The sequence below is a fragment of the Ochotona princeps genome, chromosome 9 (genome assembly GCF_030435755.1).
Source record: "Ochotona princeps isolate mOchPri1 chromosome 9, mOchPri1.hap1, whole genome shotgun sequence".
NCBI classification, from domain to species: Eukaryota; Metazoa; Chordata; class Mammalia; order Lagomorpha; family Ochotonidae; genus Ochotona; species Ochotona princeps.
In genome coordinates, this window is record NC_080840.1 from 29,341,847 (window position 1) to 29,357,102 (window position 15,256).

Here is a 15,256-nt window from a genome sequence, read left to right on the forward strand (position 1 = left end):
CAGCAGGACCTCCCAGGCAGCCAGTACCTGTAGCCTGGCTGTCATGGTTTTAACAGTAGTAAATTAGCAAGTGGCTCATGAGTACTGAGCCTGTGCAGTGAATGTGCCTTGCTGAGAGGTTCTACACACTACTGCTTGTTCACATAACAAAGAAAGGAGCCAACTCACTTGGAGTTGGTAGGAGTGGTATGTTTGGGACCCCGGCCCACTGCAGCCAGCTGTATCCTTGAAATTTGCCCAGGTGTTGTTAAGAAGTTACACGCCAGAGGAAACTCGATGGGAAATGATTGGTAGCATTTCAGAGGCTTGTCCTGCCTACCAGGAGCAGGTCTGTGGATCCAGGAAAAATTGTGGCCTTCAACAACCTCCCTGCGTGACATAAAGCCTGAACAGGGCTCCCACACAGTCAGCAGGAGGTCTGGCCTCCTTGCTTTGGGGATTCCTGGCATGGAAGACCCTGGGAAGGATTTGCCCATCCTCACGACCTGAGCCCAGCCTTCAGCCCCAGCTTCCTGGGAAGCAAGGACAGCCTGGACCCCTGCAGCACCTGAAGACTTGCTAATTAGCAATCTGTACTAGCGGCAGCCACTAACCCAGGCCAATGAGCCACAGAGCCAGCTGCCTGTCCTCCTCACTGGGGACTCATTGTAGTGGAGACAGAGTGAATTTATACACACATGCCTTGAAACAAGGCCACACAGGACTATGGTTGGGGTTTGGGGGGTCCTGCCAGTAGGCCGGGACTGTCAAGTGTTGGGTCCCACCAGGGAGGTTGGAGTTGGAGCTGAGCATGTTTAGTAAGAGACCTGTCACCCACACTTGGCCTGAAGGTGGCAGCTCTTGCCGCTTCTGAGAGGATTGGGGTTTCTCGGCAAAGTAGGCCAGTTCCGCTCCAGGCTGTCTGGACTGCCGCCAGCCTTTGGAGATTATGAAACAGCCTCATTCTGCTTCCAGAGATGTGTTGGAGGCCTCATCCACACCGCCCACCACTGCACGACCTGGAATGGCATATAGCAGCCTGGCAGAGGGCAAGCTCCCCCCTTCCCGCCCTCCCTGGGCCTCAAAGACGCCCTGCAGGTGTGCTCTGAGAGTCCTGTCTAGGGGGATGCAAAAGCCTGCTGAGTCATTTGCTGGCCTCATGGTCTTGGCCTGCTGACTGCGACCTCTCTGAGGAAGAGATGTAGAATGCCTGTGCTGCCCTGTGTCACAACCGCAGGAGTCCCCAAGGCAGGTGGGTTCGAAGGATAAGGATGGAGCTTGTGAACGGCTGGAACAGCTCTCAGTCCAATAGATTCCAGTCAGCAGGTCTCAGCGACTTAGTATCCAAGTGGCCGGCAGCCATTGCAGCGTGCTGCACACACTGAGCCTTGAGATGCGGAGCGCCCCCTGCTGGGCGTACACAGGCCTGCATCATCAGGCGCTGCTGCCAGGCCAGTCCCAGGAGCTACTGCTGCTGTGTGGCAGGTCATAGATGCCCCCTACACGGTTGAACGCTAATGGTGTCCTGTACAGATGATGCAGCCGAGAGGCAGAGATAGGAAATGCACCGGTCAGAGTTCACACCGCTGATGCGAGGTGATCCTGAGATTCCTCCTCAAGGCACTTCCATGTGGCTCATACAGCCAAACTGAGGAGTCTCTGGAAGGAAGATGCAGGCAGCATGACAGGGGGTAGAGGTCAGGCACAGCAGCATGGAGGATCAGATCTCAGGGAAAGCAGGCTGTTCTGCAGACAGAACAGACACTCAGCCGCCGGAGTAGACGGCTGCTCTGAGGTCCCTGGGACAGCCAACAGAGCGTAGGGCAGGGCAGCCCACTTTGGGGGCTGGGAGGGAAGGGACTGAAGCCTTGATCGGGAGTGGGGGGTGCTCATTTCCAGGGTGGTGGTCTCACCCGTTGCTCCAGACACCTGAGGCATGTAGTTTGGCTCAAACCCTGAGCGGCCACAGGGCAGGGCCTGACAGAATAGCCAACCCTGAGAACTGATGGCAGCAGACTGAGAACAGCCAAGGCCAAGCGCCCAGCAGGATCTCCATACACATTAGACTGGAAATGAAGTTGGAGAAGAAGCACAAGCTCCAATGGACTTTGGGGACTGCCTCTTAGCCGTTCTGTGGATTGTCTTTCAAAGAGAAAATGAAGCACAAAGCACAGAGCCAATGTTCCAAAGAAAGGCAGTCTCGCCTTTCATGCAGGTAGCCTGGGTGCCGTGGCTGGGCTTCCCTGGGAGATGCCATCTGTCCAAGTGTCCCTGGCTACCTTGCAAGGTTGGGTGGGGGGTGGCAGCAGTGTACTTACGCTTCATTAACCGGTGAGCTTGGAGAGAGGACGGGAGGGAGCTGCATCCAGCAGCTGAACCTATTCGAACTACAGATTGTCACCTGGGATATTCCAAGTTTGAACCTGCAGAATTCTCAGGGAGCCTACTGGGCTGTGACCTCCCAGGCTCTAGCATCCCAGCATCCTCCCAAACAGCCACAGCAGCGGCACTAATTAGCCTGTCCTCAGCCCATTCCGGCCCAGCCCTTCCTATCCCCTCTGTGGCTTTGTTGCCAGTGCCTTGCAGCCTAATTATCCCTGGAGTGGGGTTTGTAGGCAGAGGTTTGGCACCCATAATTATATTAAGAGCTTTTGACAGGACCAACCTTTCTGTCTTCTATTTCTGTCTTGTTGAGACTCTTCTGTGCCACGGCAATGACTGAAATAAATGTGGGGAGAAGGATCCATCACCTCTTTGTGGAAACAGAGGAGACAGCACAGGGCGTTGTGTGCCCAGGCCTCAAGTCCACAGGAAGATTTGTGATGTGCTCCCCTGACCAATAGGAAGATTGCCCAATTTAGGTGTGGGGAGTAGGGGAGAATCACTATCTCACTTAATGTTTATTGCACTCAAATTTATCCCAATAGCAAATAAAATGGAATGAAGCCCTTAGAGGGTATCTGGTCCACCTTCTTCTTCCTATCTTATGAACTGATTCTCTGCTTGTATTTCTGTTCTTGTCTAAACATGTTCTGTAGTATAGGTGCCATGCTGGTTAATGCTGAGAAGGTCAAGGCCACCAGCTAGGGCCTTCAAATGACATGTTAATGTGACTGTCCTTTATTCCTAAGCCACCAGCTTCTCCTACCTCAGGGAGGTGTCAGGAGCACCAGGGCAGCACAGTAAGACTCCAATAGCCAGCCTGCGAGTTGGAGACAAGATGGCCTTCTCAGCAGGATACAAGAATCCCGGTGAAGTAGCTGCAGGCTCTCACTGGAGATGCTAATATTCACATCGTCAGCTATACACCGCCCACCAGACAGCTCTAGGAAGCTTTGTTATTAGCTTATTGCATAGAGAAGAAGCACAGTTTAAACAACATGTCCAATTTCATAATAGGAATTGTATTTGTAACTGAGAATTTGAAACCACATGCCCCAAAGCCTAGGCTGTCAGCCCCTATATGAAATTGCTGATTACACACACAATGATGGAGAACACAGAGAGGTGCTCCCACCCTGACCCTCCAGCTCTCTGACAGCACATCCATTTTCATTCTTGTACTGTGCTTGCCCACTGATCTGCCCTGTTTTCTTGGTTTTCCATGACCACAATGACATTCCTAGGGCAGCCTAACTTTGTGAAGACCTCTATTTCAGCTCGAAGTTCTGGAGCTTCACAATCCAAACTCATGTGGGCTCAGCCTCTGGCGATGAGACTTTGGTGGACAGGGTCCTTCAGTGACACAGAGTTTCAGGTGGCAAAAGACAGGGAGCGTATGTGTTTTTCTATGACTATGTATCCTCTTATAAAGCCATCATGATTTAATCATGGGACTCCCCCTTAATGACCCAATCCTACTCAGTTATCTTCCAAGGCCCCCACCTCCAAATACCCAACCTAGTTAAGTTTCTACCCTTTCAGTGCCACTCTCCTAAGATTTTGAGAATCAACCAGGCCAAATCGATTTTTATATGTAGCATCCTAACCCATTTTTAGTTTGGGAACGCAAAACACCTATTTTACAGGAGTATAGTCAGTCTGATACCATCCCAAGAGCTCATTCCCAGTGAATGAATGGATTAGCTGCCTTATGTCAAAGAAAGCAGTATGATCAGGGCAGCATGATGTTGGCTACTGCCTCATTCTATTCTACGCAGATCTGCAATAGTCAAAAGCATTTTTGGCTTCAGCTGACAGAAGTCTGATTCACAGGAGCCTAAACAGAAAAGAACATACTTTGTGGGCAAGCCAAGAAGTCTTTGGTTAGGTAGAGGATGGTATTGATCCAGTGGCTTGGGGATGTGAGGACCAGCAATATTTGGCCTTTTGTTGTACAGGGTTGCAAGATGGCTGGGCCCCTAGACCCACTGAACCAGGAATGGCGAAGGGTGGGATCTACAGTATCCACCCCTTGCATCAGAAATGCATCCTTCTCAGAACCTGCTAATGGATTTCTACTGACACCCCACTGGCTAAGATAAAGAAGCAGAACTCTGTGGAGCTGACCTACTATAGGTGTCACCTACTATAGGAACCCCCCCTTTTCCCCCTCAAACACTGTAGCCAAAAATTTCACACATGATGTAGCCACTTCCTACCCATGGGACCTAGGGAGAGGACTTAACCCTAAGAAGCTGGATGTGCTCATTTGTACATTGGAGATGAGATTGCATGTTTAAGGGGCAGGTGTTGTGATACAATGAGTTAAGCTGCTGCTTGGAATGCATACACCCATATTAGAGTGCAATTTAAGTCCTGGTTGCTCAGCTGTTGATTCAGCTTTCTGTTAAAGCACTAGGGAGACAGCAGATAACAGCTCAAGAACATGAATTCCTGCCACCCACAGATGCTTGCTGATGGAATTCCTAGCTTCTAGCTTCAGCCTGGCCCAGTCCTGGCTATTGGGACCATTGAGGAAGGAAAGAGCAGGCAAATCTCTCTCTTGTGCACACTCTCACACTTGTTCTCTCCCTGTCTCGTCCTCTGTCACTTTGTCTTTCGAATAAATACAGCATTTATTTCTTTAAGAGAGCACCTATTCAACCAGGAAGCTCTGGGAGTGAAGTGATCTATCAAAGGTGAATGTGTCCATAACAGGCAGATCCTGATGGGACTCACAGGAACAGGCAGCCAAGCTCAGAAATAAGCCGACCTGCTCCCCTCCCTGCCCTTCTTCTACCTGACTCACTCTCTCCTGTCTGCTGCATGGGGTCATCCAGAGCTAAGGAGTTCCCAAGCAGAATGTGTGAAACAGTAGATTCCAATGATTCAGAACAAGTGCCTCAGAGCAAACAAGCCTGGGTTTGGATGTTGGTCCAGTCTTTACTGTGGCCTGTGGGTGGATTATGGAGTTTGTCAGAACTCTTGTGGTTCAGAGTGGAGATCATTGCTACTGATATCATCAAGTTGTTATGAAAATTATTGTTATACTGCCTGTATAATATGGAATCAGACACCTGAGGGATCTTCAAAAATTTCATCAGAAATGTGTGTTGGGGCTCTCATGATGGGTTAGCAGGCTAATTCTCTGCCAGTAACACAGGCATCCTATATGGCCACCAGCTCAAGTCCCAGTGACTCCATTTCCAATCCAGCTCTCTTCTACTGTGCCAATGGAGGATAGCCTAAGCCCTTGGGCTCCCACACCCATATGGCAGACCCGGAAGAAGCTCCTGGCTCTTGGGTAAGGCTCAGACCAGCTTGGTTATTGCTGCCATTTAGGGAACAGATGGAAGATTTTGCTATATGTCTCTCATTCTCTCTATACAACTCTGATTTTCAAGTAAAATAAAAATAATTTTTTTCAAAAAAAGAAATGTGTACTATAAAAAAATCCACAAATGTCAAAAAGTTTTTACACCAAATCATCTCATCATTCAATTCCCTATTCCATGAGATCTTTTAAGTACCCTCATACAGAGCTTGACAAGCAGTTATTAGTATTGAGCAAATGGGCAAATGCCTAGTGATACGCTAATTCTAGGCACAAATCCATCCCAGGGTTAACCTTGCTGGGCTAGAAAAAAGTTCAGCAGGAAGAGTAGGCTCCTGAGGCAGAGTGGGTTAAGCCACTGCTTAGGATGCCTGCAGCCCATATCAGAATGTCTATTATGAGTCCCAGCTACTCCACTTCTAATCCGCCTTCCTACTGATGCACCTTTGAGGCAGCAAATGACAGTCCATGTCCTTGGGTCCTTGTTGCTCCTGTGGGAGACCCATATTGCTAGAGTTCCTGGCTCCTGGTTTCAACTGTTACATTCTTTTGGGGAAGGAACCAGTCAATGGAAATCTGTTTTTATCCCTGTCTCTTTGTCATTGTCTCTCAAGTGAATGAATCAATCCTTAAACAAGCAAACAAATAAAAGAGTAGGTCTAGGTTCACATCCTATCTCTATACAACTGAGCTGAACTGATTCACCTATCTAGGGAGCCAAGCAATTTCCTTGCTGGCTACATGGGTGGTCTGAAGGGAACACGGGAGTTTCCAGCAGGAACCAGGCGCAGCTAAGGGTGAAGCAAAGGAATAGCTTTTACTTCAGGAGCCCTAAACAGGGCTGCAGGTTGTGCTGGCATGGCTGAGGTCAAGAGGTGCTTGGCATTACTTTTTCATTTAAGATTTATTTATTTTTTTGAAAGGCAGGGTAACAGAGAGAGAGGGACACACACACACATCTTTCATACAAGAGTTCACTCCCCAGATGGCTGCAATGATCGTAGCTGGGCCAGTTTAAAGCCAGGACCCAGAAGCCTCTTCCAGGTCTCCCAAATGGATGCAGGCCCTTCAAGCACTTGGGCATCTTCCAGTGCCTTCCCAGACACATTAGCAGCAAGCTGGGTCAGAAGTGGCGAAATTGGGTCTCAAACAGGTGCCTATATGGGTTGCTGGCAACACAGACAGAAACTACCTTTATGCTACAAACCAGTCCCTTGGTCTTCCTTCTTGGAGACAGCTCAAAGATTTCTCTGGAATTCTCTGGATGCCTTCTTGATGCAATCCGACAGCACTACAGCCCCCTGAGGTTCAGCCACAGTCACAGATCAGTGAAGCAGAGAGGGACAGACATGAGCAGTTATTCAGGCCCTGCCCTCCGTGCCCTCCCTGGCAAGGAGGAGCAAGGCTGTGGATGGCAGAGCCACCCGGGGCTCTGCTCTGAGGCCCTGACAACTCACTTGATGAACCTTCCTGAAGTGGTGTAAGGCCTGTGCAGGAGAGAGCAGACAAGTGAGCCAGATATCTTAGGATTTGTGTGTGATTTTCTTTCCAAATACACTCAGCTCAGTTCCAAGGATCAGAAAAATCTCATTCTGCTCTGTGATTTGGAAGAGAAAATGCTTGGGAAAGGCAAGACTTGCTACACACAAAGAGAAGCTTGACTCCAGGAGCTCTGAGAGAGGCTCTGCTGGGTATCCCTGGGATTGATTTACATCCCGCAGAGTGGGGTGCCGGAGGACCAAGGGGCCAAAAGCCCTGAAGAGACATCCTTTTGGTCTGTAAGGTACAAAGATTAAAGCGGATGCTAGGAGTACCTGGCAAATGGTTCGATTTGCTAATCCTCTACTTCCAATTTCTTATAGATGCTGGTTTGTGTCCTGGATGCTCCACTTCCCAACCAACTCCCTGCTTGTGGCCTGGGAAAGCAGTGGAAGATGGCCCAAAGCACCTGTCAAAGCAGGAAGGAAAAAGCCATGCGAGAAGGAAGAAGTTCCTCTCTCAACTATATGACATCCTGGATTGCTCCTAGAAAGTCAGCCATGTCTGGCAGAAGCCACATTCCAGATGGCACTGCCTGACAATCCCAGTCAGCCTTTGGAGCAATGGTGGAGATTAACTCCAAAAAATGGCGTCCTCCCACAGAGGTGAGGAAAGTCGTACTTAAAGGAGAGAAAATTCTTCAAACTGAAGCATTCAAGCCTGAATCATCGAGCTCCTTTTTCATTTTTCTTAGATGGACAATAATGAATAATTCACTAATTTTTAATGAACACAAACTGTATATACCTATAGTGGACAGCATATCATTTTGAATGTGGTATAGCTAAATTTGCCTGATTAATATATCCGTTATTTAATGTATTAATCATTTTTGAGATGAGAAACATTTAGAATCTACCCTGAGACCTTTCAGGATATAATACATGATTTTTAACTCTCGTCACAGGATTGTATGATAGAGCTCTTGAGTTTTTAACTGGACGCTTGTCCATTCATCACTTTCTCCTTGACGTTCCCCTCACTCCAATCCCAGCTTGCCACCATTCTACTCTATATTTCAGAGTTCAACTTCTTGAGAGAGATCATGGGATATTTTTCTTTCTGTGCCTGACCTATTTTACCAGTGTAATGTCCTACAATTCATCCTGTTGTCACAAACATTAGCAGGTCCTTCTTTCAAAGGTGGGTTAGTTTTTTGTTCTACACATTCCATTGATGGATATGTGGCTATTGGGAATTGCTGCCCTGAACTTGGGAAAGCAGGCACTGCTTCAACCAACTGAGTTCATTTGTTATGGATAACCAGTCAAAGTGGTGGGATTGGTGAATCGTTATTAGATTTTTTGAGGGCCTGCTTTTTTCCCCCTGCAGTGGCTGTGCTAGCTTACATTTTACCATCACCGCAGAAGTCTTCTCTACAAAAGGGAACTTTGGAAACACTGCAACTTCTCAAGGCATAATTATTTTTCCTAAATTGAAGCAAGGATTTATATTCTATCCATATTTCCTACCCTCTAACAAGTGTCTCTGAATCAAAAACAAACTATTTAGTGGGGGCACCTCCCAGTTGCATTCACTGATTCTGTCTGGGATCTGTCCTTTCCATTGAGAGATAGTGGGGTCATCTTAGGGCTACTCTCAAATTCTTTAAGCTCTGGTGGGCAGTCAGATGCTTGGGCTTGTGTCCAGGAAGCCCACATAATGCTGTGAGATGTGGAACAGGTTGCTCACTGGTAACATGGCTATAGCCTAGTAAGATTGTAATGAGAATCAGAAGACTTAAGACAAGTAAAGCGTGTTTCCAACAGTCTTTTACTGCATGATGTTAGCCATAGGTTATAAAGTAATTTTAGAATCTGCATGCACACATGATCCCACACACTGTGATGCTCATTCTCTGTGGTCATCTGGGCTTAAGTATGCCCACTGGGACCAAGAGCAAAACATTCAACACCATGCTGGAATCTCCGAGAGGAGTTTGCTGAAACCTTTAGGAGGAGCTTTGTCTAGGCAAGCAAAAGCTAGGAAGTGGGTGGGCAGGGAGCAGGCAGCTTCCTGCTCAGGCTCAGACCGATTAGCCGCTGTGGCCTCATGCGGGTCAGCAGGAGCAGAGTGCTGTCAAGATGCGAATCTCGTGACTCCAAGTCTTGGGACGCACGTGGAGCTTCCATGAAGCGGCTTATGACGTGAGTACTCAGTTGCTGTAATCTGTTCTAAATTTAAACTGCAAAATGTCAAGTTATCGCACTATTTTGCTTGGGTTAAAAAAATAGACTGAAATTTATAGATGGATGTCGGAGCTGCTGCTTCATTTCTGATCTTGACAGGCATCCCCACAGCAGTGGTTTATCAGTCACTTCCTGAGGTTAACGTACAGGTGATGGCCCTGGAGCCTTCTCTCTTGTTGCATCTAGGGGAAGTCTTGAGTTTGCGGTTCAGCTAGTACCTGCACTCCCCACCCAGGTTGCTTCTCAAGCCCCCTCCTTTGCACTCCTCCAAGGTAGAATTCTACATGTGAAGCTACTAGAAGGTTTGGGACACTCCTCCAAGATCTGGGTGGCTCAGACCCACTGAGCCTCATCCCTTGGCCCTGGAGTAAGAGGAGATCTCTCCACAGGAACACTCCTTTCAGCCCCACCCCCAAAGGACATCCCAGACTTGGCACTGGGGCCCAAAGGATGGTGCCTGGCTTTGAAATCCTTTCTTGCTTTCAAATGCCATGGAATCTCTGCAACTTAAAGAAGGACCAGAAATAAAACATGTGTCTCTTAGTCTTTGTATTGGGTAATCTCTTTGAATAATATATCATTTCTTTATCAAAGGCCTGATAAGAATGTTTTTATGCTAAGTGAAGATGTGCCCTCTGTACATAGAAAAGGAAATTGGACTGGAATAACTTTTTGTTTTTTTAAAGATTTATCTATTTTTTAATTGGAAAGGCAGATCAGATTTAAGCGAGAAGGAAAGACAGAAAGATCTTCCATCTGCAGGTTCACTCCCCACGTGGCCACAATGGCTAGAGCTAAGCTGATCCCAAGCCAGGGGCCAAAAGATTTTTCTAGGTGTCCTACAGGCGTGCAGGGTCTGAAGGTTTTGGGCCATCCTCCACTGCTTTCCCAGGTCACAGGCAGGGAGGTGGATCAGAAACAGAGCTGCCTGGAGCTGGGACACAAACTGGCACCCACATGGTATACTTTCAGGCAGAGGATTAGCCAAATAAGCCCTTTTTTTTTCTTAACCAGGTCTGGTTTCACCTTCTACCCAGCATAGACAAGAAAATTTATTTACTGGTTTTTTTTTTTAAGATTTATTTATTTTTATTACAAAGTCAGATATACAGAGAGGAGAGACAGAGAGGAAGACCTTCCATCCGATGATTCACTCCCCAAGTAAGCCGCAATGGCTGGTGCTGCGCCGATCCGAAGCTGGGAACCAGGAACCTCTTCCGGGTCTCCCACGTGGGTGCAGGGTCCCAAAGCATTGGGCCGTCCTCGACTGCTTTCCCAGGCCACAAGCAGGGAGCTGGATGGGAAGTGGAGCTGCCAGGATTAGAACCGACGCCCATATGGGATCCCGGGGCGTTCAAGGCGAGGACTTTAGCCACTAGGCCATGCCGCCGGGCCCATTATTTGCTGTTTTGTGAGTTAGAGTCACGATGGCAGAGCTCAGTGAGATATCTGGTAAGCTTACAGCCTGATTAATAGCATGGCAGATGACCAGTTCTTATCACCTTCCCTGCCAAGTCTACCTACCTAATAAAGCCACCCAGTGTTAAGCCTTGATTGACAGCCCAGTGGTCATCTCATCTCTGCATGTGAATTTGCAGTGGATTACTTTCTGACAGCTTTTTCCTGTGTTTATGTTCTTTTTGGTCTCCAAAGCTTAAAAACATGAACTTAATAAGTCAGTCTTCACAGTTGCGTGCACTGGAGTTGCCCAACATGCAAAGCTCCTCATGCCTCTGACTCCAGTTAGGAAGCGAAACCCTGAAACGGGAGAACCAGAAGAGGAAGAACAGTGCTGTGTTCCCCAAGCAAAGGTGGTGGCACCCAGGAGAAACCAAAGAGGACAAGTCAAGGGCTGAGTTATAGAGTGCAGGGCAGGGGAAGGTTGGAAAATAGCCTTCCTTCTTTCCTCATTTCTGATTCTGAAGACCAAACATGAATTTTACATCTGAACCAAGCTTGCCTCAAGGCTTGTGTTTGTGTGATGTTCATCCCGCTGTTTTACCCCAAACAGGCTCAGAGCAGCTTCCGGGCCCCATCTTTCCCTGTGCATCAGTCACCCTCATTCCCAGCAACCAGGAGCTCCAAGCTTCCATGGTTGCATGGGACAGCCTTGTGGAGCCTCATCAATTATGGATGTCTCTGCCCACCTTCCAGAGCTGAGTGGAAGTCACTACACAGTGGCACACACCCACCAACCTTCAGCGATGTGAGTCAAAAGACAGGTCATGAGAGAACAAACAAAGTGAAGTGTGGGGGTGGGGAGGTGTACAAGGGTTTGGTCAAATGGAGCAGGGTATTAGTCTACTCATGTTGCTGTGAGCAAACACTATAGAATCAGTGGCTTAACAACAGGACTTGGACATCTCAGAGTTCAAGAGGTTGAAGTCCAAGTAGAGGATGTTGATGTGCTTGCTTGCTTCTGGAGCCCCTCCCTCCCACTGGCTTCCTTTGGCCATTGTCTTTGCTTTTCTCTTGGTTGTTTGGTTTTTAGTCTCCCATTACTCTTACATTCTTGGAAATAAACTCAGCTTGCTCATGTTTCACTACCTTGTTCTGTAATGCTAGACTTCATTTACTGATATTTTGTTTAGAACTTTTGTTTTCATGTTAAGAAATAGGATGAGCCTGAAGTTTTCATTTCTTGTGCTGCCTTGTCTGACTCTGGGATCAGTTTTTCATTGCCTTCAGAGGAGGAATTAAGGACATATTACTCTTTTTCAATTTCTGGAAGTACTTGTATAACTTGAAGAAATCATTCTTCAAATATTTGATTGAATTCATTCCTAAAACTACCTCAGCCTAGTATTTTGTGGAAGATCTTGATTTATATGCATTCTTTTTTTTTTTAAACAGAACAGCATCCACAGCAAAATTGGGTAGAAGGTACAGAGATTTCCCACATAACACCTCTTTTGATGAAAACATAATCTCCCCTGCTCTCAGCATCCCCCACCAGAGAGTACATTTGAGGTCACTGATGAATCTGCATGAATACATTATTGTCAGTCAAAAGCCATAGTTCACACTTGAGTTCACTTTCGGTGTTGTACATTCTATAGATTTGGACAAATCAATAGTGGCACACATCCATTGCTACAGCACCACACAGAGTGTTTTCCTGCCAAAAAATACCCTGCCCTACCAATAATCCCTCCTTCTGGGGAAGGTCCCAAAGTATGGAATGCATTCTTTCCTTGCATTAACTTTGCCAAGTTATATTTTTCAGAGAATTTGCCTATTTTTTTAGAGTTTTCAGTTTATTTATTCAACAATACTTATATCAGTGCACGTGAGACACTGAAAGTTCATGGGAAATAGAGTTTGAAAGATGTTTGTTTTGCTGCAAAAAATTGAAATTCGTGCATCAGTTTTTCATCGAGTGCATTTTCTATAAACTGTTTAAGGAGCCTTCCTGAGCCTGCATGAAGTCTGAAGTATAAATAAACACCCTTCTGGAAGAACAAGCTCAAGACTTCTTGTTCATCCTTGGGTCTCGGTATGACGCTTTTGGAAGTGGTTGAGTACCGAGTAGCTACCTCTCCCTGTACTGGCATCAGAAGGAGAGAAAAACGGGTAAAGGCTCTAATGTCAGGGACTGGATGGTATCATACCTTTACCTGTAAAGAACCGATATGTGATGTGAAGTCAGCTTGCCTTGGAGCAGGGGAAAGTCTAAAATCTCCCTGCAGCTGAAGTCAACCCTTTGTTTACCCTAAGCCACCAAAGAGTTCATTCAGTGCATCACTGCCAAGAATTCTCTATCCCCAAGATGATCCAAGAGGCTTCACAGTGGGCCCCAAGCAAGAAGTCCTGCCAAGGGGACACAGCGTCATGACTGCCATCTTCTATTGCTGGCTTCTCAGAAATGAGGTCCCAAAGAATTAAACCTCTCATTTCTAGGTTGTAATGACAAAAGCTGGAATCCAGTTGAAATCAAAATGATAAGATATTTCAAAAGATATTTCAAAAATATTTTCCTTTCTGAAAAAAAAAAAAATTAACCAGAAAAGGGTTCCTTACTTTAGGAAATCACAACATAAACATTGATTTGCTGTAATGGAGACTACTGCCAATGAAAACCCAGATTACTTTAAGACACACAATCGAAGATTTGAGAGTGAGAGAAGTTGAATTTTTTTCATCTCACCAACCTAGCTATCTTGCGCAAGGGTCTCACAATTCACCACTCAGTGGTTTATCAGTGTGGGAATCTTACGGAAGTGAGATGAGAGTAGCCACAGCTCAGTTTCTGGAATCAGAGGCTCTTGATTGCGTGCATCCTTTCGAACACATGCCTTAAGTCAGGCTGTCAGCTCCCAGGGAGCACAAACAACCATCATTAATAAATACTGCAAGCTGTAGGTGAGTCTTGAGGAACATCACCATGATTACATGGGTAGCTTTCTGTGTGGATGACTATGGATGTGAGCCCAAGTATATACTGATAAATATGCAGATTTTATCTACCCAATACAGCAGGTCTTAGAATTACGTAGTGACTTTGTTTTTTGTTGCAAAGTCAGATGTACAGAGAGGAGGAAAGACAGAGAGGAAGATCTTCTGTCTGATGATTCACTCCTTAAGTGTCCTCAGCAGCCAAAGCTGAGCCAATCCGAAGTCAGGAGCCAGGAACTTGTTACGGGTCTCTCACATGGGTGCAGAGTCCCAAGGCTTTGGGTTGTCCCCAACTGCTTTCCCAGACCACAAGCAGGGAGCTGGATGGGAAGCAGGGCTGCTGGGATTAGAACCGGCGCCCATATGGGATCTGGGTGCATGCAAGGCGAGAACTTTATCCGCTAGGCCCCTGTGCTGGGCCCTACATACTGACTTTTAAAAACATATGAAATGAATACATATTAATTGTGGAACAAAACCCTGAAATACAAGTAAGCATAAAATAAAACAAAGCAAAATAAAATAAAAAGCAATTATAACTTCTCTACAAGAGACAATTATGATAGCATTTTGGCTTATAGTCCTCCAGGGTTATGTCTAGGTGCCTCTATATTTAAATGCACAGGTAGGGGGGAGAATCAAGATGACAAAATAGATTTCCACCATGGTCTCTGTAGCCCCAGCTCCTGGCTCACCAATCTCCACCTCCTGTGATACCATGCTGAGGTTACACTGTTGTCTGTACAACCAAAAGCAAATGCAAAGAACATCCCAGTAAAATAACAATAGAAGACTGTATCAATGAACAACCCATTGCTAAAATGACAGGACCAAATTACCACCCGTTCATCTTTTTTTTTTTTTTTTTTTTTTTTTGTGCAATTTTTTTATTATTATTAATTTCATTGCATAATGTGACACCTTTGTTTTTATGCACTGGAATTCCCCCCACCCCTCCCCAAGCCCTCCCCCCACCCCCACGGTGGATTACTCCACCTTGTTGCATTTCCATAGTTCAAATTCAGTTGACATTCTTTCATTGGAGGTTTTGACCAATCATAAAGTCCAGTATCTTATTGTCTTGGTAAGTTTTCTTGGTGAGACCATCTCTGGTCTGAAGGTAGAACCAACAGAGTATCATCCCAATCAAGTAAAAAACCCAACATAATATTTACAACCATTTACAACATTATGGCATTAATTGACATGGTATTGATTAACCAATGTTACTAGAGAAACGCATGTTCTCGGCCACAACCTGTGACTTCCTCATGGACATTTCAATTTTGGTTTATATTTAACCATGTTCTATATACCTTAGAATGGCTATATATTGCTATTCAGCTGTCTCTTGTCTATTTCAATGTTAGTATTTAGCATTTTATAGCATTGACGCATGATTTTGCTGAACCTGGTTGTTTTTCGGGTAGTCTAACTC